Below are 19,534 nucleotides of genomic sequence, written 5' to 3'. Positions count from 1 at the left end.
CTGCCAGCAGGAGCCAAGTGCAAAAATGCACACACAGCCCAGCTGCAGTATCCATTAAAGGGATTATAATACAATGGGATTATAATAATTCAAGTAGAGAGGATTTTAATTTTAAATTAACTTTGTTTGATGCATTTGCAAAGTTGCTTGATTAAAGGAATGCTGAGTAATGGTGGGAGGCACCAGCTAAGAAACCCCCAAGGGAACCCCCAGGGGAAGAAGGCTCAGAGTCAAGGGATTGGTGGGGGCAGGACAATGAGTGGTCAGAGGGAGAAGGAGCAAAGCGGGGGGAGGAGGTGTCAGAAGAGGTGACAGGGTTTAGTGAACAGGAAGAGGCTGCGGCAGAGCATAGTTCAGACTCTGAGGCATAAGCAGAGGTTGGAGGGGAGGGGAGACAGGAGGGGTGCTGAAGAGTTCAGGGAGTCTCCCCCTCCTGCTGCAACCAGCTCCCCTCCCTCCTGGTCTCTGAGAACCTATCAAAAATGAAATGAGCAAAGCAGAGGGTGGTTGTGTACAAACGCAGCCTGAGACTGTGAGGGAAAGACCCTGGAGAGGAGGAATCCTAGTGGGCACTGGGAAGGCAGGCACCTTAAGTCCTCACAACTGCAAGGCCTCCTAGAAAGAATTGCTGAGAGCTGCCTTTCCTTGACTAAAAAGTTAACTTCACTGGTCTTGGAGGACATAGTTTTGTTGCAGACCAACACCTGACTCCAGCCCTGACAGGCAGATACTCAGACCATAGAAATACAATTGGTAGATAGGGCTCTGTGTGATGTCATTTCCTATCCATTCCTAGAGTGGAAGGAGCACATACTAGTTCCTGTTCCTGTTCCTCTTCCTTTGACCAGCATTGGATGTAGACATGTCTCCGCTTGCTCCAGCTTTGGGCACATGCTTGAAGCCAGTTATACTGCAAATGTAAGTATTTTGCCTGCATAGTTTTTACTGCTGCCTTTGCTGTGAATCAGTGACATTCAACTGTGTGTATGGTGTTGTGACGTGGGGTTTGTGATTTCAGCTCTCTTGACATAATATGCTGGAGACAGTTCTCTAGTAACACTTCTTTATTAAAGCAACAAGACAGAGACCTGAGGAGGGGAGAGCTACATTTAAAGGGACAGGGAACTAGCTAGAAAGGATACATTTTGGAGGGAACAATATCAGGCAATCACAGTCCTGCCTTTTGGAGGAAACCAATAAGACAGAGGATCCAAATACAGCAGCTTAAATGAACCAATAGTAGCTGTACCCTCTGGAACCAAAAGGCAGTTACTTTACCGTAATGCAAATACTGACAATAATAATACAGATATAAAATCCTTTGACTCAATACACAACACCCCTCCCCCCCTAGTGAGCACAGCAGACGTAATCTCTCAGGTACTGTGGAGTCCTACAACTTCTACTTGATCTCCTGACAACAGGTGTTGCCGGTTCTGGATTGGGTGTCACTTGTGGTAGGGGGGCTGCTATAGGGGTTTCATCAGGAACAAATGGAGTCCCAGACATCTCCGGGTCCCCTACCTGTACCTCGTCATCCTGAGGACTAGCAGACCCTGGTTCATTTGCTGAAGCCCCTGGTAATTGCACCTCTGGGCCATTTTCACTCTGGTCTTGCAGCTCTGCGTCGTTAGCCAGGGATGAATTATCAGACTCCTCCCTGCTGAGCGCCCGGCGCCTCAGCTGATCTATATGTCTCTTCCAAACTTGCCCATTTTCCAAGGTCACATAATAGGACACAGGTCCACTAGTCCGGGTGACCACACCAGCCACCCACCGCGAACCTCGTGAATAGTTCCTCACCCAGACCAGATCTTCAGGGGCGAAATACCTTGTTGTGTCAGTCTCAGCCTGGGGGTTTGCTCTTGAATTACGGTTTGGCATTTTATCCGGGTGGACATAATCCAGCACCGTTACCAATCTTCTACGCAAGAGCAGCTCAGCTGGCAACTTGCCCATCGCAGTACACGGTGTCACATGCTGCAAAAATAACATTCACGCGATGCGAGCTGACCAGTTACCCTCCATTAAGCACGCAATGGATTCTTTGGCTGTTCTTACCATGCGCTCCGCCTGCCCATTGGAGGATGGGTGAAAGGGCGTGGATGTGACCCCTCTTATGAAGTTATCAGCCAAGAATGCCCTGAATTCTTGGGATACAAAAGCTGCCCCATTATCTGATACAATGGTCTCAGGTAACCCGTGGGTTGCAAACAGCTGCCTCAACACCTTGATTACGGCAGCTGATGCCATGCTAGGGACCATCGCCACTTCTAACCATTTGGAATATGCATCGACGATAACCAAAAAGACTTTCCCCTGGAATGGCCCAGCAAAATCTAAGTGCAGCCGGCTCCAGGGAGATCTGGACTGCTCCCACCAGTGAACTGGTGCTCTGGCCACTTCTGGCCGCACCTCTTGGCATGCCTTGCATGTTCGTACCCATTGTTCTATGTTCTGGTCCATTCCAGGCCACCACACATAACATCGGGCTAGCGACTTCATCCTGACCATTCCCGGGTGTCCCATGTGAAGCGTCTCAAGAACCCTGTTTCTCAGTGGTGCTGGGATGATCACCCTATCTCCCCACAGGAGACAACCCTTATACATGGATAACTCGTGCTGCCTTGTCGCATAAGGCCTGAATTTGTCTTCATGCGGACCACCTGGCCACCCCCTCCCCACCCAAGTGAGCACACAGGAGAGAACAGCATCTTTCCTCGTTTTCTCAGCAATATCAGTAGCCATTACAGGAGCCCCCGGAAGTGTTTCCAGCATCATTATGTGCTCCGCTGGAGCAGGATCCTCATTGCTCCCGCCAGGAAGGGGCAATCGACTCAGCGCATCAGCGTGGCACTGTTATTCTAAAGCAGCAATGCTGCAGCAAGCAAAGGCGCCAGCAGCCAAGTCAGCTGCTTGTGGCTGGAAAGCCAAACAGGATGTGTGTGACTGTTGCCATGGAAACAAAGGGGCAGTCCATTCTGTACTGAGCACCGGATGTTAGCTCAGTGTGTGTGTCATATGACCTGTACAGGATGTACATGGGTGGAGTTTGGAGTTTCTCTCTGTTTGTTGAAGAGAGCAGACATGTTTTCTCTTTTACTGTTTGACTGCTGAAGACAGGAATAAAACATGTAGATACATTTCTGTCTGTGTCTGATTCCCCTCCCTGGGGATATGCTGGAGAGCAGGGAGGAAGAGAAGCAGTTGGTGTGTTTTTCTCACAGCCTGAGGAAAATCGCCGGAACGGACCTCGTGTGTTTTTCCTACCGGGAGTCGCCGGAGGGAGGTCAAAAGAATTCAGCCGGTGCCTGGAGAGATAGGCACATACCTCTGACCGGCACTGAATTCTGACATTGGTAGCAGAGCTGCTGGTTTCTTTGATCCATGGAAGTCTGCAGAAATAGGGGCAGAGCTGCTATTTTCATCCCTCTCCATGGAGGCCTGAGATGGAGGCTGATTCTCTGCAGCTAGAAGCTGACCAGAAGAAGCAGAAAGCCAAGCTACGGAGCCCAGGTATGAGATTTTCGGGCTTAAGAGTGTGAATGCAGATTGATTCACTCTCTGCTTCATGGGAGCAACGTTTGGGAAAAACAGCTCCGAGAGAGAAGAGTCTGCATTCCAAACATTCCTGTGGTTTTTCCTGTCCAAGGAAAGGAATGTGGTTGCTTAGCAACGCAGGCCAGTTTCAAGATAAGGGCTGGAAGTCAGGCTATGCCCAGAGAGGCACAAACAGCTCGTGTTTTGACTAGGTCCTTACAAAGGAACTGTGAAAGGGACTTTCCAAGCGGCCAGTGTTATTGCTGCCAGGTGCACAGAGTGTAAACAAGCCAGCTATTGGATTTTAGAGGCTTGTGTTTGAGAGTCAATGCAAGGACTCAAAATGGATGCCAAGAAGGGGGAAGGCCTGCCTTCTCCACCCCTTTTGACCAGTGACAATTATGCATCTTGGTCTATTAAGATGAAGGCTTTGCTGCAGAATCAGAGACTGTTTAGGGTGATTGAGAACCCCATCCCTGCAGCACCAACGCCTGTTTGGGAGTCACAGGATATGAAGGCCAGAACTGCTATAATTCTGTGCGTGTCAGACTCTCAGCTTGTTCATATACAAGATTTAGAGCACGCGAAAGATGTTTGGGACACGCTGAGAAGGACACATCAGAGAGATGCAGGTTCTTCAGCGTTGCTGTATTTTGAAAAGCTGACTAACCTGAGGCTTGCGCCTGATGGAGATGTTCAAGCGCACCTGACGGAAATGAAATTTCTGCGTCAGCAGATGGTGGAACGCAATTTCCGTCTGCAGGAGGAAGTGTTTTGCTTCATGGTGATCAACAGCCTGAATCGGACTTACAAAACGGTTGCCAGTCAGCTGGGGTCCCTCCCAGCGCAAGATCTAACGTCGGACAGGGTCTTTGCCGTGGTTCTTTGTGAACATGACAGACTTGCCGCCCTGGAAGTCAAGGACAGGGGGAGGGAAGAACGGAGTTCTGACACCCCCACTGCTATAGCTACTGGAGGAGACGCTGTAGCTTTGAACGTTGTCCGATGCCACAATTGTGGACAGACTGGGCATCTTCAGCGGAACTGCAGGAAGCCACGTCAGAACAAAGGAGCCAAGGGAAGCTCCACGAAGTCTGAGGCGTCAGGCAGAAGTCATGCCAAGTCACAGGCGAAGCCTGCAAAGGCTTTGATGTCCCTAAAAGCCACACCACAAGTGGGGAATTCCTTCGTTTTAGACACGGGAGCGACGGTTCACATGACCCATCGCAGGGATTTGTTTTCGTCATTTAAGAAGCAAAGCTTCGTTGTACAACAAGCCAACGGTCAAGAGCTGGAAGCCACCGGAATTGGGACTGTGTACCTTAAAAGTCTGAACTTGACTATAAACAATGTTTATTTGGTTCCAGAGTTGAAGTACAATCTGCTCAGCGTTTCGCAGATTGCCAAGAAGGGACTAAAACTGTCCTATGATGATCAACACTGCGAGATCTACAAAGATGGGGAGTTGTATCTTTCTGCCAAAGAGAAAGATGGACTGTATTTGTTGACTTTTGATCAAAGTGATTACATGGAATGTAATTCTTGTGATTCTAACATGGTTACTTTTGCAGGTGTAGCCAAGAAGAACGCCAAGCAGGTCACCTCGAGGGTCGACAGGGCATTTCAGCGGGTGTATACTGATGTGATTGGTCCTTTAGCACCATCTAGAGGCAATGCAAAGTATTACCTAATATGTGTTGATTCTTTCACAGGTTTTGTCTGGATTTATCTTTTGGAAAGACCGAAAGAAGCCTTAGAAAGGTTTAAAGAGTTTTGTGACAAGGTTAAAAATATGCACGATGCTGACATAGATTGTCTTTGCACAGATGAGAAGCCAATTTTTCTCTTACAGGATTTCCAGAGGTTCCTGAAGAAGAAAGGGATAAGACACAAAATTGCTAGTTCCGAAGAAGCTTGGAAGAGATGTGTCTGTGTTAGGGTGAACAAAGAATTGCAAAAGGGAATGCATGCGCAATTGCTTAGTTCACATCTGCCACATGAGTACTGGGCTGAGTCACTAATGTCATTTTGTTACACCTGGTTGAGAAAGTTTTCAAATGAATTGGGATGTTCTCCTTTTGAGAAACTGTTCCATAGAAAACCTTCTGTTGCCCATTTCAAGGTTTTTGGGTCTCATGTGAGGACAGAAGCTCCGGGTGGAGTAAAGAATGCCAGAGGCATTTTTGTGGGTTATGAAAAGGGTCTCTACAGAGTAGTTTTGTCTGAATCTGGTAAGGTGATTCTTACAAAATTTCTAGAGAGTGCTCCTGAACAGGAGCGAGTGATTGTTCACACATTTCCCACAGGTGATGATGATGATTCTGATGATGATGAGTTTGATCTTATTGAGTTCAGTAGTACTGATGATGACAGCGATAGCTCAGACAGCTCAGTTGTCACAGTCATTGAGAGGAAATCTCACGTAATGACTAGACCCTCAGAAGAGGAGGATGAACCACTGATTAAGCTTAGTACTGGTTCTTCAGAGAGTTCAGAGGCTGAACCAGAAAGCAAGGGAGAGCAGCACCTCTTACGTAGGTCTGAGAGAGCAACGAAGGGTGTACCACCCAAAAGGTATTCAAAAGAGTTTGCTAACCTAGCTATTGCGTGTGTTGCTGTTGTAAATGACCAAGGTCAAATTGAAGCTGTGTCTGAGTCAGAGACAAAGGCACAACAGAGAGTTGCTAACCAAGGTAATGCAGAAGCACTCATTCCTGGGAAGTCACACAACCAGAGAGGTACATTGGTAAAACCAGTGGCGGGTAGTTCCAAGGGTGGAACTGAAACAACAGGGGAGTGTTATAAGTATAACAACTGTTTGTTTTCTTCTCTGGATGACGCTTTGCTCGCAGCACGCATTGATACTTTAGGGGGAGTATGTTATTCTAAAGCAGCAATGCTGCAGCAAGCAAAGGCGCCAGCAGCCAAGTCAGCTGCTTGTGGCTGGAAAGCCAAACAGGATGTGTGTGACTGTTGCCATGGAAACAAAGGGGCAGTCCATTCTGTACTGAGCACCGGATGTTAGCTCAGTGTGTGTGTCATATGACCTGTACAGGATGTACATGGGTGGAGTTTGGAGTTTCTCTCTGTTTGTTGAAGAGAGCAGACATGTTTTCTCTTTTACTGTTTGACTGCTGAAGACAGGAATAAAACATGTAGATACATTTCTGTCTGTGTCTGATTCCCCTCCCTGGGGATATGCTGGAGAGCAGGGAGGAAGAGAAGCAGTTGGTGTGTTTTTCTCACAGCCTGAGAAAAATCGCCGGAACGGACCTCGTGTGTTTTTCCTACCGGGAGTCGCCGGAGGGAGGTCAAAAGAATTCAGCCGGTGCCTGGAGAGATAGGCACATACCTCTGACCGGCACTGAATTCTGACATGCACAACCGTTTCCCCGGCACATGGGTCAAGGTGTACTGGAACCCGTTCAGGAGAGAATTTGTGGCGTTTGTTTGTTGGGGTTGAACAACCCCAACAGTTGTTTGTGGTCCGTTTCAATGGAGAAATGACGACCGTACACATAATCATGGAACTTTTTGATTCCTGCCACAATCGCAAGCCCCTCTTTGTCAGTTTGAGCATAGTTGCGCTCCGTGGGCGACAACGTACGGGAATAGAAAGAGATGGGCTTTTCCGACCCATCCGGTTCCCTATGACTCAGCACCGCCCCCAGGCCGTATTGAGAGGCATCACATGCCAGGACCAGCGGCTTCGATTCATCATAATGAGCAAGGACGCTCTTGCTACTCAGCATTCCTCGCAAGGAGTCAAAAGCCTTCTGCTGCTCCTGCCCCCATCGCCACACATTCTTTTTCTGCAACAGTCTATGTAATGGTTCAGCTACTGAAGCTTTCTGGGGTAAGAACGAATGATAAAAGTTAATAAGTCCCAGGAATGACTGCAACTCCGTCTTGTTCTGTGGTCGTGGTGCCTCGATGATGGCCTTAACCTTAGCAACTGTGGGGTGGATGCCTGATGCATCAATTTTAAACCCCAAGAATTCCACAGTTGGCACCCCAAAACTGCATTTTTCCTTTTTTAGTTGCAACCCCACCTCCTTGAACTTGAGCAACACGGCACGGACACGCGCAACCAGTTCCTGTGGGTCTTTTCCAGCAATCAAAACGTCATCAAAAAATGGCAAGACCCCCGGCAGACCTCTTAACAGGCGTTCCATGAGCCCTTGAAAAATCCCTGGGGCCACACAAACTCCAAATTGTAATCTGTTAACTCTGAACGCCCCTTTATGTGTGACAATAGTCTGTGCTTCCGCTAACTGTGGGGTTACTGGCAGCTGTTGGTAAGCTTGCGCCAGGTCAATTTTGGCGAACACCTTGCCCCCAGCCAGTTTAGCCAACAGATGTGATACGACTGGAATGGGGTATGAGTTTCCCCTGAGTGCCTTATTGATAGTACATTTGTAATCAGCACAGATCCTGACTTCCCCATTTGCTTTAAGGGGCGTGACGATTGGAGTCTCCCACTTAGCGGAGTCCACGGGTGAGAGAACTCCCTGCTTGACCAGTTTATCCAGCTCTGCTTCGATCTTGGGTTGCAGTGCAAATGGCACTCGCCTTGGTTTGAGTCGGATTGGGGCCACCCCAGGGTCCAATTCAAAGTCAACTGGGGGCCCTTTATAACAACCCAGTTTTCCATTAAAGAGACCAGCAAATTCTTTGCATAATGCCTCGCTCATCTCAGGGCAGGTTTGGATTGAATTAAGCCCTGATATACTCAGTCCCAGGGCGGGGAACCAGTCAGTGCCCAGGAGACTGGGGCGACTGCCCTTCGCAATCACCAGTTTGAGTACCGCCTGTTTGTCCCGGAACTGTACTCTCACGGCACACATTCCCATGACATGGATGCGGCCCGCTGAGTATGACTGCAAAGTTGCTGGGAAGGGCTCCAGAGGGGGCAACTTACCCCTGGGGAAGAATGTCCTCGCGGTCTGGTCCGACACGATAGTGAATCCAGATCCGGAGTCCACCTCCATGTCGCACAGCTGACCCTCAATCTTCACCTTGACGTGTGCCTTGCCTTGCGCTGGAAACTGCACGACCCTCCCATTGATCTCCGTTATGTAGTGGCAGTCCTTTAGAACATGGTTTGCTGTGGGCGATCTGCGATGCTCCAGTCTAGGTGCTCCTGTCGCTCCCAACGCCGCCGATCTACAGACCCTGGCGATGTGACCTGTCTTTCCGCACGTCCGGCACATAGCATCCCGGAAACGACAACTCTTCCGCTCATGGTTTCCGCCACAACCAGGGCACCTGCCTTGGTGATCTTTGTGCACTGTGCAGGCCTGACGCACTGACTCGACCCCACGGACTGGGCTCTGGCTCGGAGTAGCCTCTAGCTCGTCCATGGCATGTGCAACTTCTATCTGTGGCTTAGGGGCCCTGCGACTGGCATCAAGCTCCTCTCTTTCATAATTCTCCGTGGCGGTGGCCTCCTTCAAGGGTGAAGCAAGGGTAACCTCTTCTTTGGCCACGATGCGTCTTCTGCCTTTCTTGCTGCTCAGACCACCGATAAACCGATCCAGGAGAGTCTCTTCCAGATCTTAGAAGTCGCAGTGCTGAGCGAGCTTCCGCAGTTCAGCTAGAAATGCAGATACAGACTCCCCAGCACGCTGCTGCCTCTTATGAAACTCCATCCGCCGGGCCATCTTGGTCTCAGTAGGCGCTAAATGGCTTGTTAGGCAGGCAAGAATATCTTTGAGAGATGTCTCACTTAGCTTCGCTGGGGCAAGCAATGCCTTGGCCAGCTTGAAGATCTCAGGCCCACAGTAGCTCAGGAATGTGGCCCTTCTTTTGCTGGCATCGGTGATCCCTTGAGCCACTGCGAAGAACTCGAAGCGTTCGACGTAGTCTTCCCACGTGTGGGTCTCTGATGGCTGGAAGGGCTCCAATACCCTTGGACTCTCCATTGTCCTATGGGCAGGGTCGTCTTCTCAGCTGGCCAGTGAGTCTTGTTCTTAGCTACAATCCGGACTCTGAGGCAGGGCTGCGTTTAACCGCTCCTCAGCATTCCGGATCCCACCTTCGTCGCCAGTTGTTGTGACGTGGGGTTTGTGATTTCAGCTCTCTTGACATAATATGCTGGAGACGGTTCTCTAGTAACACTTCTTTATTAAAGCAACAAGACTGAGACCTGAGGAAGGGAGAGCTACATTTATAGGGACAGGGAACTAGCTAGAAAGGATACATTTTGGAGGGAACAATATCAGGCAATCACAGTCCTGCCTTTTGGAGGAAACCAATAAGACAGAGGATCCAAATACAGCAGCTTAAATGAACCAATAGTAGCTGTACCCTCTGGAACCAAAAGGCAGTTACTTTACCCTAATGCAAATACAGACAATAATAATACAGATATAAAATCCTTTGACTCAATACACAACATATGGAAGGCTTCCTATATATACACTGCTGCTGTATGTGCATGGGGTGTTCCATGCAATTAGAAATCTTACTCAAATATAGACTTCTATTATGAGTTTTCTAGTACCCCCCCCCAAGTACTTATTCATGCAGCTCATATTTAAATGATGGAACTCGCTTCCACAGGAGGCGGGGTAACTACAAACCTAGATGGCTTAAAAAGAGGATTTGACAAATTCATGGAGGAGCAGAGGGCTATCAATTCTCATAGCTATTAGCTACGGAGGTTGTGCTTTGCCTCCTCAGTGGGAGGCTGCAAGGCTTCTGAATACCAGTTGCTGAAAACCACAGGAGGGGAGAGATGCTCTTGTCTTCAGGTCTTGCTGATAGGGGCATCTGGCTCGCCACTGTGAGGTCCTGAGCCAATGGCTTCAAGTTACAAGAAAAGAGATTCTGACTACGTAAATACCAGGAAGGACTTTCTGACAGCAAGAGCTGTTTGACAGTGGAATGGACTCCCTCAGGAGCTTTTGCTATCCTTCCTTGGAGACTTTTAAGCATAGATTGGATGGCTCTCTGTCCTGGAGGCTTGAGTTTAGATTTCAGCACTGTAGGGGGCTGGACTAGATGAGCCTCAAGATACCTCCCAACTCCATGGTCCTATGATCCCATGACTAGATATGCCAATGTCCTGATCCAGGAGGCTCTTCTTATGCCCTTATTTCTATTTCCCCATTGTTAAATGTATTCTGCTTTGTCATTGTTATTCTAAAACAAAAGATGGACTTACGCTGCAGCTTGTCTACTGCTTAACAAATATATGAAAACGGGTCAATTTTCACTGACAGTAGAACGAAACAGAGTATGTGTGAGTACTTTCCTCTCGGCAAGAAATACTTGCCATTGTTGTAATCTGCTAATGGCTTCCTTACCTTAGTGTAAATTCTCAGGGTCAGCCCTGTAATGAAAAAGAATATAAGAACATAGGAAGAGCTCTGCTGGATCAGGCCAGTGGCCCATTTAATCCAGCATCCTGTTCTGGCAGTGGCTGGGCTGATGCCCAATTCAGGTCTGCAAGCCAGACCTTAGTGCTACCTCACGCTTTCCTTCTGCGGCTTCCAGCAACTGGGATTCAGAAGCATACAGCCTCCAATGGTGGAGGCAGAACATAAGTATCATGGTTAGCACTGGCAGAGGAAGAGGAGTGTGGGCGGTGCGCCACGCCCCCAGGATGCGCGCCAGCTCCGCCCCCGCTTGCTCTCCGTCCCCCGGTGCCAGAGCATGAAGCTCCACCACTGATGGTTAGTAGCCACTGATAGCCTTTAAAGCTAATATGGAATGATTAGTGCAGCAGCCCCAGGATACTGAGTGGTTTGGATATTGAGTGGTTCTAGTCATTGTCAACATGCCCTTGCATTCAGCAAGCAGATCTTCATCCTGCCTAGGATATAAAAGACAAATAGGTTAACGCTGCTCTTTCTGAATTCTGATAACTGTCAGATAGTTTGAAGAATATGTTTTTGTCTATATCCTGACAAATAAATCAATATTGCCTTTTAGTTTGAATGATTGTAGTACTTGGAGATATGAAGACTAGCTTCTTCCTTGCACAAAGACTGTTGGTAGTCAAAGTTAATTGTTCCCTAAATCGTAATCGTAGTAGTAGTAGTAGTAGTAGTAATAATAATAATAATAATAATAATAATAATAATACATACATACAGTCTCTCTCAAACCCTTCCATAACATTTTATTTTCAGGATTATATGACATTAAACTTTTAAAACCATGGTGTAGCAAACAATTACTGGTATGAATACATTTGGGGAGGAAACTAAGGACAATTAATAAGTTTTTTAGTTCCATTTAGTGGGAAAGATGTGTATGTTGTTTTGTAATGAAATTGGCAACAATCACATCAGAAATGCTGAAAAAAGAGAAATGACAAATGTTCTGTTAAATATAAAACTTCTACAATTGGGGAGATATAATAAGATTTAAGAGGGAGTGCTTATGCTAGTGTTTTTTGTTTACTCGGTTACGTTGGAGAGAAAAATGGGTTTGAATTTTCAAGCTCTGATAAGTGTATACATTAATGCAGGTTATAGCTTAGATCAGAAGAAGCCAAACATGGCTGGGATTTTCCTCAGATACCCAAGTAATTGAGAAGTGAAGGGAACAAAACTTAGCCAAAAACCACCATTGTAGGCTCTGGGTTGGTTAGAACTTAGGCCCCATTGAAATCAATGGGGAAAGATAGTCACAGCTTTCAACAATTCTATAAATGAATGGAATTTATCTTAAATAAAGGGACTACAAAGTTCCTCTATTCCAACCCCCTGCAATGTAGGAATATTTTTGCCCAGCGTGTTTATTTATTTCTCTGTTTTTGCACTAATTATACCTACCTTTATATTTCGCCAGTTGCAGTCTTTATATCTTGACATGCCGCATCACGATGACGCCTCTCCTTTCCTTAACTCTGAGAATAAACAAATAAATAGTAATTGAAAACTTGGATATACAGTACACCAATTCTATCACTCCTCTTTTGATTCTTCTTCCTTTGTACCCAAGAGCATAATTACAATCTACAATAATGAATTTATAAAAGCAGATCATTATGTGTAATGCCAAAGTCCTTCAGTAATTTATTTTTACCCTTGTAACACTGAGCTACATTATTGTCGACAGAAAATCATGTAAATTCTCTGAAGCCTCTTAAACAGGCCCTCAAGGTAGAGAGTTATAGCATTTTTCTGCTACAGGCTAGTTATACTTTCACGGTCAAAGTATAATGTTAGAACATAGGGTATGAAGAGCCAACTCTTCAAAACTGAAGCAGAAAAATAGGTGGAGAATTATTTTCATATAAAAGGTGCATTACTGAGTAGCTCGGTTGAGCTGGAAGTCTGCACATGAGTCAGACCTACCACTAGTACTATTATTATTTAGTGATATTAATGTATTAATGACCTTCTATACATTAAGGCAAGGGACGTGGGTGGCACTGTGGGTTAAACCACAGAGCCTAGGACTTGCCGATCAGAAGATCGGTGGTTTGAATCCCCGCGACGGGGTGAGCTGCTGTTGCTCGGTCCCTGCTCCTGCCAACCTAGCAGTTCGAAAGCACGTCAAAGTGCAAGTAGATAAATAGGTACCACTCCAGCAGGAAGGTAAACAGCGTTTCCGTGTGCAGCTCTGGTTCGCCAGAAGCGGCTTAATCATGCTGGCCACATGACCCGGAAGCTGTACGCCAGCTCCCTCGGCCAATAAAGCGAGATGAGCACGCAACCCCAGAGTCGGTCGCAACTGGACCTAACGGTCCAGTTTACCTTTACCTTTATACATAAGGCAATGTGCAATGAAAACAGCAAAAGAAAAATTAAAAAATACAAAAAAGGTATTGATACATTTAAAACAGAACTAAAACCATACAAATAGATACATGTGACAAAGATCCATATATCCAGTTTGGAAAGCCTGAGACAAAAAATGCCTTTAATTTAAGGTCCAATAAATTTCATTATGGTTGGTTTGTGGTTCTGAACTTCCCTTCTTCCTTTCTTGTGTCACGTATGAATGCAGGACAGAATGTGGACAACACAAAACAAATGAGGACAGCTACTAGAGAGAGGACCTTCTCAGCGTTGGCACCCACAGAAAGGTCTGCCTAGTACTGATATGATAACCTTTTTAGGTGCCAGGTCAATATTTTTTTTTTTACTCCTTTTTATATTAGCTGTACTGATATCATTATCTGTTGCTGGTTTTAATTATGGTATGTGTTAGATTTTAGTATCATGTTGCATTTTATGTTTATAATTTTCAATTTTCCCCCCAAGGCACCTTTTGTCATTAGGTGGTATATAATTATTGGGGATAATAAATAAATGCATAAATTTAATTGTTGTATTTTGGCCAGAATGCTATTCCACGGAACAGGGGCAGCCACACTGAAAGCCCTGCTCTGAGTTATTGTGGAGTGGACTTTTGCAATCTTTGGAACTTGCAGGCTTTTGAAGACTTTGGAAGTGCTGTGCATATAACGGATCTACAGCATATGTGATAAGGTGGTTTCTCTAACGGCTCTGTGTACAACGAGTTGCCAATATAACAGAGCAAGCAAATGTTGACTCAGGTTGACTACTCTTCTTATGCATGAGACTTGGACATGAGCACCAACTTCAGATGTTAAATACTGCTAAAAATAACAAAGACATACCTCTGCTAATACCTAAATAGTCATTGACACTATTTGCCACATCTAAGGCAGCATTGGTTAGCTCTGCTAGGATCAAAGATGTCATTCTGACCAACAAGTTCTACTGATAATTGAATCAATGTACTATTAGCATTCCCTGGGGAGCAAACACCACTTGTTTCCTCAAGGGACACCCTCGATATCTGACTGTTTTCATTGGTTCAGAAAACTGTTGTGACCACCCAATCAATCCATGACAGGATACCTGCTTTGTTGTACCTGCTGATGACTCAGTATCAGTGCCAGTAGTCATTGAATGTCCCTTTTGTCTAGTTTGTACTTGATTTAATAATATTTTTTGTCTAGGAGGCTCTGCTCTCTAATTGGTGTCTCTCAAATGACATGTCCTCTAAATGGTTTCCCTGTTTAGTTTTAGTTTTTTTATCCCAGACTCTCCACAGTTCAACCTTTGGAATTCCTCTAGGAGAATGGTATATGCTTGCAGTTCGAGGACCCGATCCCCGCTTAGTGGAATGAAAACACAAGGACACGTGATATAAGGTAAATGGGCAAGAAAAGGCCACAACTTTATTGATTACAGCAAGTGAAAAGGTATTGGCTTAGGCATTGGATTACGTCAGCTGACTCCACCCCCTCAGAGAGGGGTGAGTCTAAAACAGGGGGGTTTATTCACCAGTAGGTGGAGCCTGTTGATGCTAATCCAACTATAGGCTCTCCCCTGATGTCACCGAGGGTCGTGCCATGGCCTCCCGCCAAGCAGGCATCGGACAGAATACATGACCGCCGGATTCCTTTAACAGAATACCCCAAAATTGAAGGCGTAGGCGATGGCCACACCTAGCCCTTTAACACACCACAACACATTATTCCAATGCCTAACCTACCCACCAATACCACGAAAGTTGTGACGATTGCTATGAGGTAGGCGAAAAAACCAAAAAGCCTAATGCCAAATGGAAAAATTCCTACCAGGCCCCCCGGACAACTAGGGTGACCAACCTAAGGTCCATAGCAAGGCCAAAGAAAACTGAGACCCTGAGCTCTAAGGGAGTGGAGGGTGGGTGACTCGCAACGGGATGATGAAGAGTGAGGCTGGGGGGGGGGAGCTGGCGCCGCAGTATTAAGGCTGCTGTACACGCCCCCTCGGAGGCACCTGGTTGGGTGCCTGCTGGTGGGCGTGGGCACCAGCCAGGTGAGTGGGAGGCAGGGGGCTAACGCCCCCTGCTTGAGGCGGAGTCCGGCTCCCGACCACAACCACTCCCCTCTCTTGCAGGAGGAGAGTCTCTCACACAAGCCTGCTCAACTTCATGGAAGTCCATGGAAACAAACCTTGTAAGCCTTAACTATATCTTATCCCTTTGTCTCCTCTCTGTGTTTCTTTTCTTCAAGTTAGCCAGGACCTCTCAAGGGAACATGTTTAATGCTCTTCCTTTAAGGGAGCTTCCCCCCCTCCCATGTTTAAACCATATTATGAGAGTTCTAAGCGATCCTATCTTGTGAATCACTAACCACTGAAATATATGTATGGCCCTAGGGTGACCTACAAACGCTTTCCTACCTTCATCCATCCCATCATCATCTGAGCCTCTTTCCTGAAGCTTTTTTCCCCTTCTGAGTCTTACTATCAACCATATTCAGGTGGGCGAGCTAAGGCAGACTAAAGAATTTGTGCCTAGTCTTCATCCAGTCCATGGAACCCCACATTCTTCAAATCAAAATGAAATCTGGAGAGTCACCTCCTTTCCTCCTCCTTTCCACAGAACAGGCAACTGAGAGTATTTCATTTCACCTTTTGTTCTCTACCTTTACTGTTTCCCAAATTGTGCTCTTTCTACTATCATGTGATCCAGGGGTAGGCAACCTAAGGCCAGATGTGTGCTTTTATTTAAAATGCATCTCTGGGTTATTTGTGGGGCATAGGAATTCGTTCATATTCCCCCCCCCAAAAAAAAAAATATAGCCTGGCCCACCACATGGTCTGAGGGACGGTGGATCGCCCCACGGCTGAAAAAGCTTGCTGCCCCCTGATGTGATCCAAAACAAGGTAATTTGCATTCACGCGTTCCCTTGTGTGACTAGGTTTCCACTGCAGCTCTGTCAGATCCCTCTCCCTGCTCCTTCTCTGGCAATCGCTGAACTGAGTGCATCCATCGATCTCTATCATAATAATGCACTTATTCTAAGTCATTGGTCAACTTTGCATACATGCAAACCCAACATTCATCATCTCTTCCCAACTCTTCCTCTCTTCGCAAATCACTGCAACCACCAACCACACACTGCACACAAAATCTGGGATTTTAAAATAAGAAAAAAACTTAGAGTAGTAGGGATAAAGTAAGCTGATGAAGTGTTTTGTGAATCAGACTAAAAGCACATCAAATAGAGCACCAATTTTCATATGCTGTCAAACAGTTTAAAAGAAGGGCGTGTTGCCCTTACCCCGTGTTTTGTGTGCTCATCTCTGAGCTCTGCACTTTCTCTGTGCTCAATAGATCAGTTATACTTTGTTCAAAGTGCTGAAGGGTGATTTGATAGGGTGATGGATGATTATCTTCCAGGTCACTTTCATCCCATGATGCTTGGGGAAAGAGACAGAAAGGTAAATAGATCAGTGGAAAGTCTTAAAGAATCCTTGATGTGTTCTTCCTTCTCAAAGCAGCTCGGCTATCTACAGGAGCTGCGGAAAGGGAAGCCATGGGGAATGGCAAATGAAGAATATATTTGCTTTGGAGTGAAGCCCATTTCAGTAGAAGAAGGAAACTTTTCCTGAATCTGCTATTTTCTCTGTTAATTTTTTCTGTTAAATATTTTAACTAAATCTAATTGGAACATGATAATAACTTAAACCATAGCTGTCAACTTTTCCCTTTTCTTTCGAGGAATCCTATTCGGAATAAGGGAATTTCCCTTTAAAAAAGGGAAACATTGAGAGCTATGACCTAAACATGCTAGCATTTCACTACAGAAGAAGAACCTTCCTTATTATCCTCCAGATATTAATTGCACATTGGGTTGGATTCAAAGAGTAAATGTAAAGCAAACATATTCTATTTGGGTAAAGGTAAAGGTACCCCTGCCCGTACGGGCCAGTCTTGACAGACTCTAGGGTTGTGCGCTCATCTCACTCTATAGGCTGGGAGCCAGCGCTGCCCGCAGACACTTCCGGGTCACGTGGCCAGCGTGACAAGCTGCATCTGGCGAGCCAGCGCAGCACACGGAAACGCCGTTTACTTTTCCACTAGTAAGCGGTCCCTATTTATCTACTTGCACTGGTGTGCTTTCGAACTGCTAGGTTGGCAGGCGCTGGGACCGAAGGACGGGAGCGCACCCTGCCGCGGGGATTCGAACCGCCGACCTGACGATTGGCAAGTCCTAGGCACTGAGGTTTTACCCACAGCGCCACTCGCGTCCCATTGGGTAACTAACTTCTATTTTATACTTCCATCCAATCTCAATATGCGTTTTTTCTGGAATTCATTGCTTCCACCCTTAACATCCATACCACTCCTTCTTTCAAAGGCCTTTTTCAAATGTGCAATCTAGGTAGAATAAGTAAGCATGAGAGAAGAAGCAGGTTCTGTCCAGAAACAGCATGCATTCAATTTCAGCATCTTAAGTGAGCCAACACACTACAAGGCAGGGTTCTCATTGCAGCAACAGGACCCATAAATGAATGCACAATAGTTGAGGCTGGATCCTTCCACCATGATATCCATGAATGTTCATTTGATTCAGACTAAAAGACTGAACAAGGCTTGTGTTTAAACGTCTCTAGACAGAATCACATTCTTCCCTCAAACCTTTCAGCTCCACTCTTTTCCTCTTTTCTCTTCTTCTCATTTTCCACTTTTATAATTTGCTGATTTTACACTGTAGGCCAGCGACTAGGATTTGTGCTAAATCACAAGTGCTTTATGAGTAGGAAACATGATGTTTAAGTATACTCCCTATTTTCCTGGCCATAGGAGCATACTAAAATCCAAACTATAATTTAATTAAACTCTATAGAAGCTAGGCCTGAACACTCTTCATGCATTGTATTCATGTTTGAGGGAGTAGGGCTACATCAACTAACCCCACACCTGACTTTGTGCACTCTGACTTGCCCTGCCCGCAGTACAAAACAAACATCTGTACTAGGGAATCGTTGCATGAATTTCAGGGGGATAAGACAAACTGGTATGTGTGACATTGGAAAATGGGCTAGTCAGTACTTCTGATGAAGGTTGCTGACTATGCATTATGTAAAGGGAGAATTCGAACTTAGGGAACTGTTTTTGATGGCAGGGGTTCCCATGACATATATAGCTCAATGCACACTTTATGGCCAATGCTGTCTGGAAATGGGCTGCAATTACCAGATGGCCAATTCAAAGGAAAAAAAGGAAAAACTTAATTTTTTCAACAAAAGTAAAGTGTTGGTTTTTCCTTTCCTGGTTTCACAAGAAAGTAGCGTGTGCATATATTTAACAAACGTGCACATTTTACCACAAACCTACTAGGCATCACATCCCAAGGGGCAGAAGTAGCCTATTCAGTACAGTATTCAGTCCAAGTGTATTTATAGCCAAAGAGTCGAACTGTGAGAAGAATTTATCAGGGCTGTGAAAGGAGCATCATGAATTATTTACCAAAAAAAATCAAATTTTATAACCCTTCTCAATCTTTCATAAACTGTGTCTTCCCATTTTATTTGAAATTTTACCTGCAATCATAATACAGCATAAGTCAGAGAAATGTCTTTCTAAAAGATTTGTAAGAGCACAGGTAGAAAGCGGCCACACAATAGTGCCTGTACTTGAAAGAATTGCTGGAATGACTAGTTAAGTGTTTAATTTTTAAAGCATGCAGAAGAATGTGACAGATCTCTTTTTAAACTTCCATAACCCCCTTTCTTTCCATTTAGGAGGAAAGAAAGACACAAAGCATCAGTCACACCAGTTCTCCTTTAAAGATCTTCTCCCTCCCGCCCTGTTTCAGAAAGAGCGGAAGGAAGGCAACCTGCAACTCTCCCTCCTGCCAGTTCTTTTTTGTTCCTACTGCAAAATTTTCCTTTTTATCTCTCTCCAAAACCAAAGCAATCCTCTGCACAACCTCCATGGCTGAAACCCAGTTCACTTCTCGCCCTCTCCTACTATCTCGTCTCTAGGTCAGTTAAATATTCAATTGCCGTTTTATTTTCTCTCTCAGTAAAACTGGATTTGGGGGAAAGCTCTGATGTAGTCTGTGCCGCTCTCTGAGTGGGCATTCTGCTACCTAGGCTAAATGATCTGAAAGTTACCCAGATGTGCTCCTTTGGACTTGGAAAAAGTGGGACTTTCAGCAGCCTGTCTACTATTCAGCAGAACAAAACCAGGTTCAGAGTGGGAAAGTGTCTCCCTAGCACAG

The 19,534-nt window shown here is 45.8% G+C and overlaps 2 long non-coding RNA genes across 3 annotated transcripts in view; one reads left to right on the top strand and one right to left on the bottom strand.

Moving 5' to 3' along the window:
- Nucleotides 1–794: 794 nt before the first annotated feature.
- On the top strand, nucleotides 795–19,357 carry LOC307214480. 2 transcript variants are annotated; one of them, XR_013838141.1, is made up of 3 exons: nucleotides 795–918; nucleotides 14,573–14,683; nucleotides 15,782–15,908. It is a non-coding gene; the product is annotated as an uncharacterized lncRNA (long non-coding RNA). The 2 variants fall into 2 exon arrangements; XR_013838140.1 differs by lacking the exons at nucleotides 14,573–14,683; nucleotides 15,782–15,908 and adding an exon at nucleotides 19,053–19,357 and having other exon boundaries at nucleotides 801–918.
- Nucleotides 11,734–19,534, bottom strand: part of LOC307214482 — a 29,970-nt gene continuing 22,169 nt past the window's right edge. The window contains exons 3-5 of the long non-coding RNA XR_013838143.1: nucleotides 16,586–16,724; nucleotides 12,327–12,400; nucleotides 11,734–11,845 (exon numbers count right to left, since the gene is read on the bottom strand). This is a non-coding gene — a long non-coding RNA (uncharacterized lncRNA). The remainder of the gene's footprint in view (nucleotides 11,846–12,326; nucleotides 12,401–16,585; nucleotides 16,725–19,534) is intronic.

Source organism: Podarcis cretensis (genome assembly GCF_951804945.1).
Source record: "Podarcis cretensis genome assembly, chromosome: 4".
Taxonomy (NCBI): domain Eukaryota; kingdom Metazoa; phylum Chordata; class Lepidosauria; order Squamata; family Lacertidae; genus Podarcis; species Podarcis cretensis.
The sequence above is the reverse complement of the archived record's forward strand: the minus strand, read 5'-3'. Positions and strand labels throughout refer to the sequence as shown.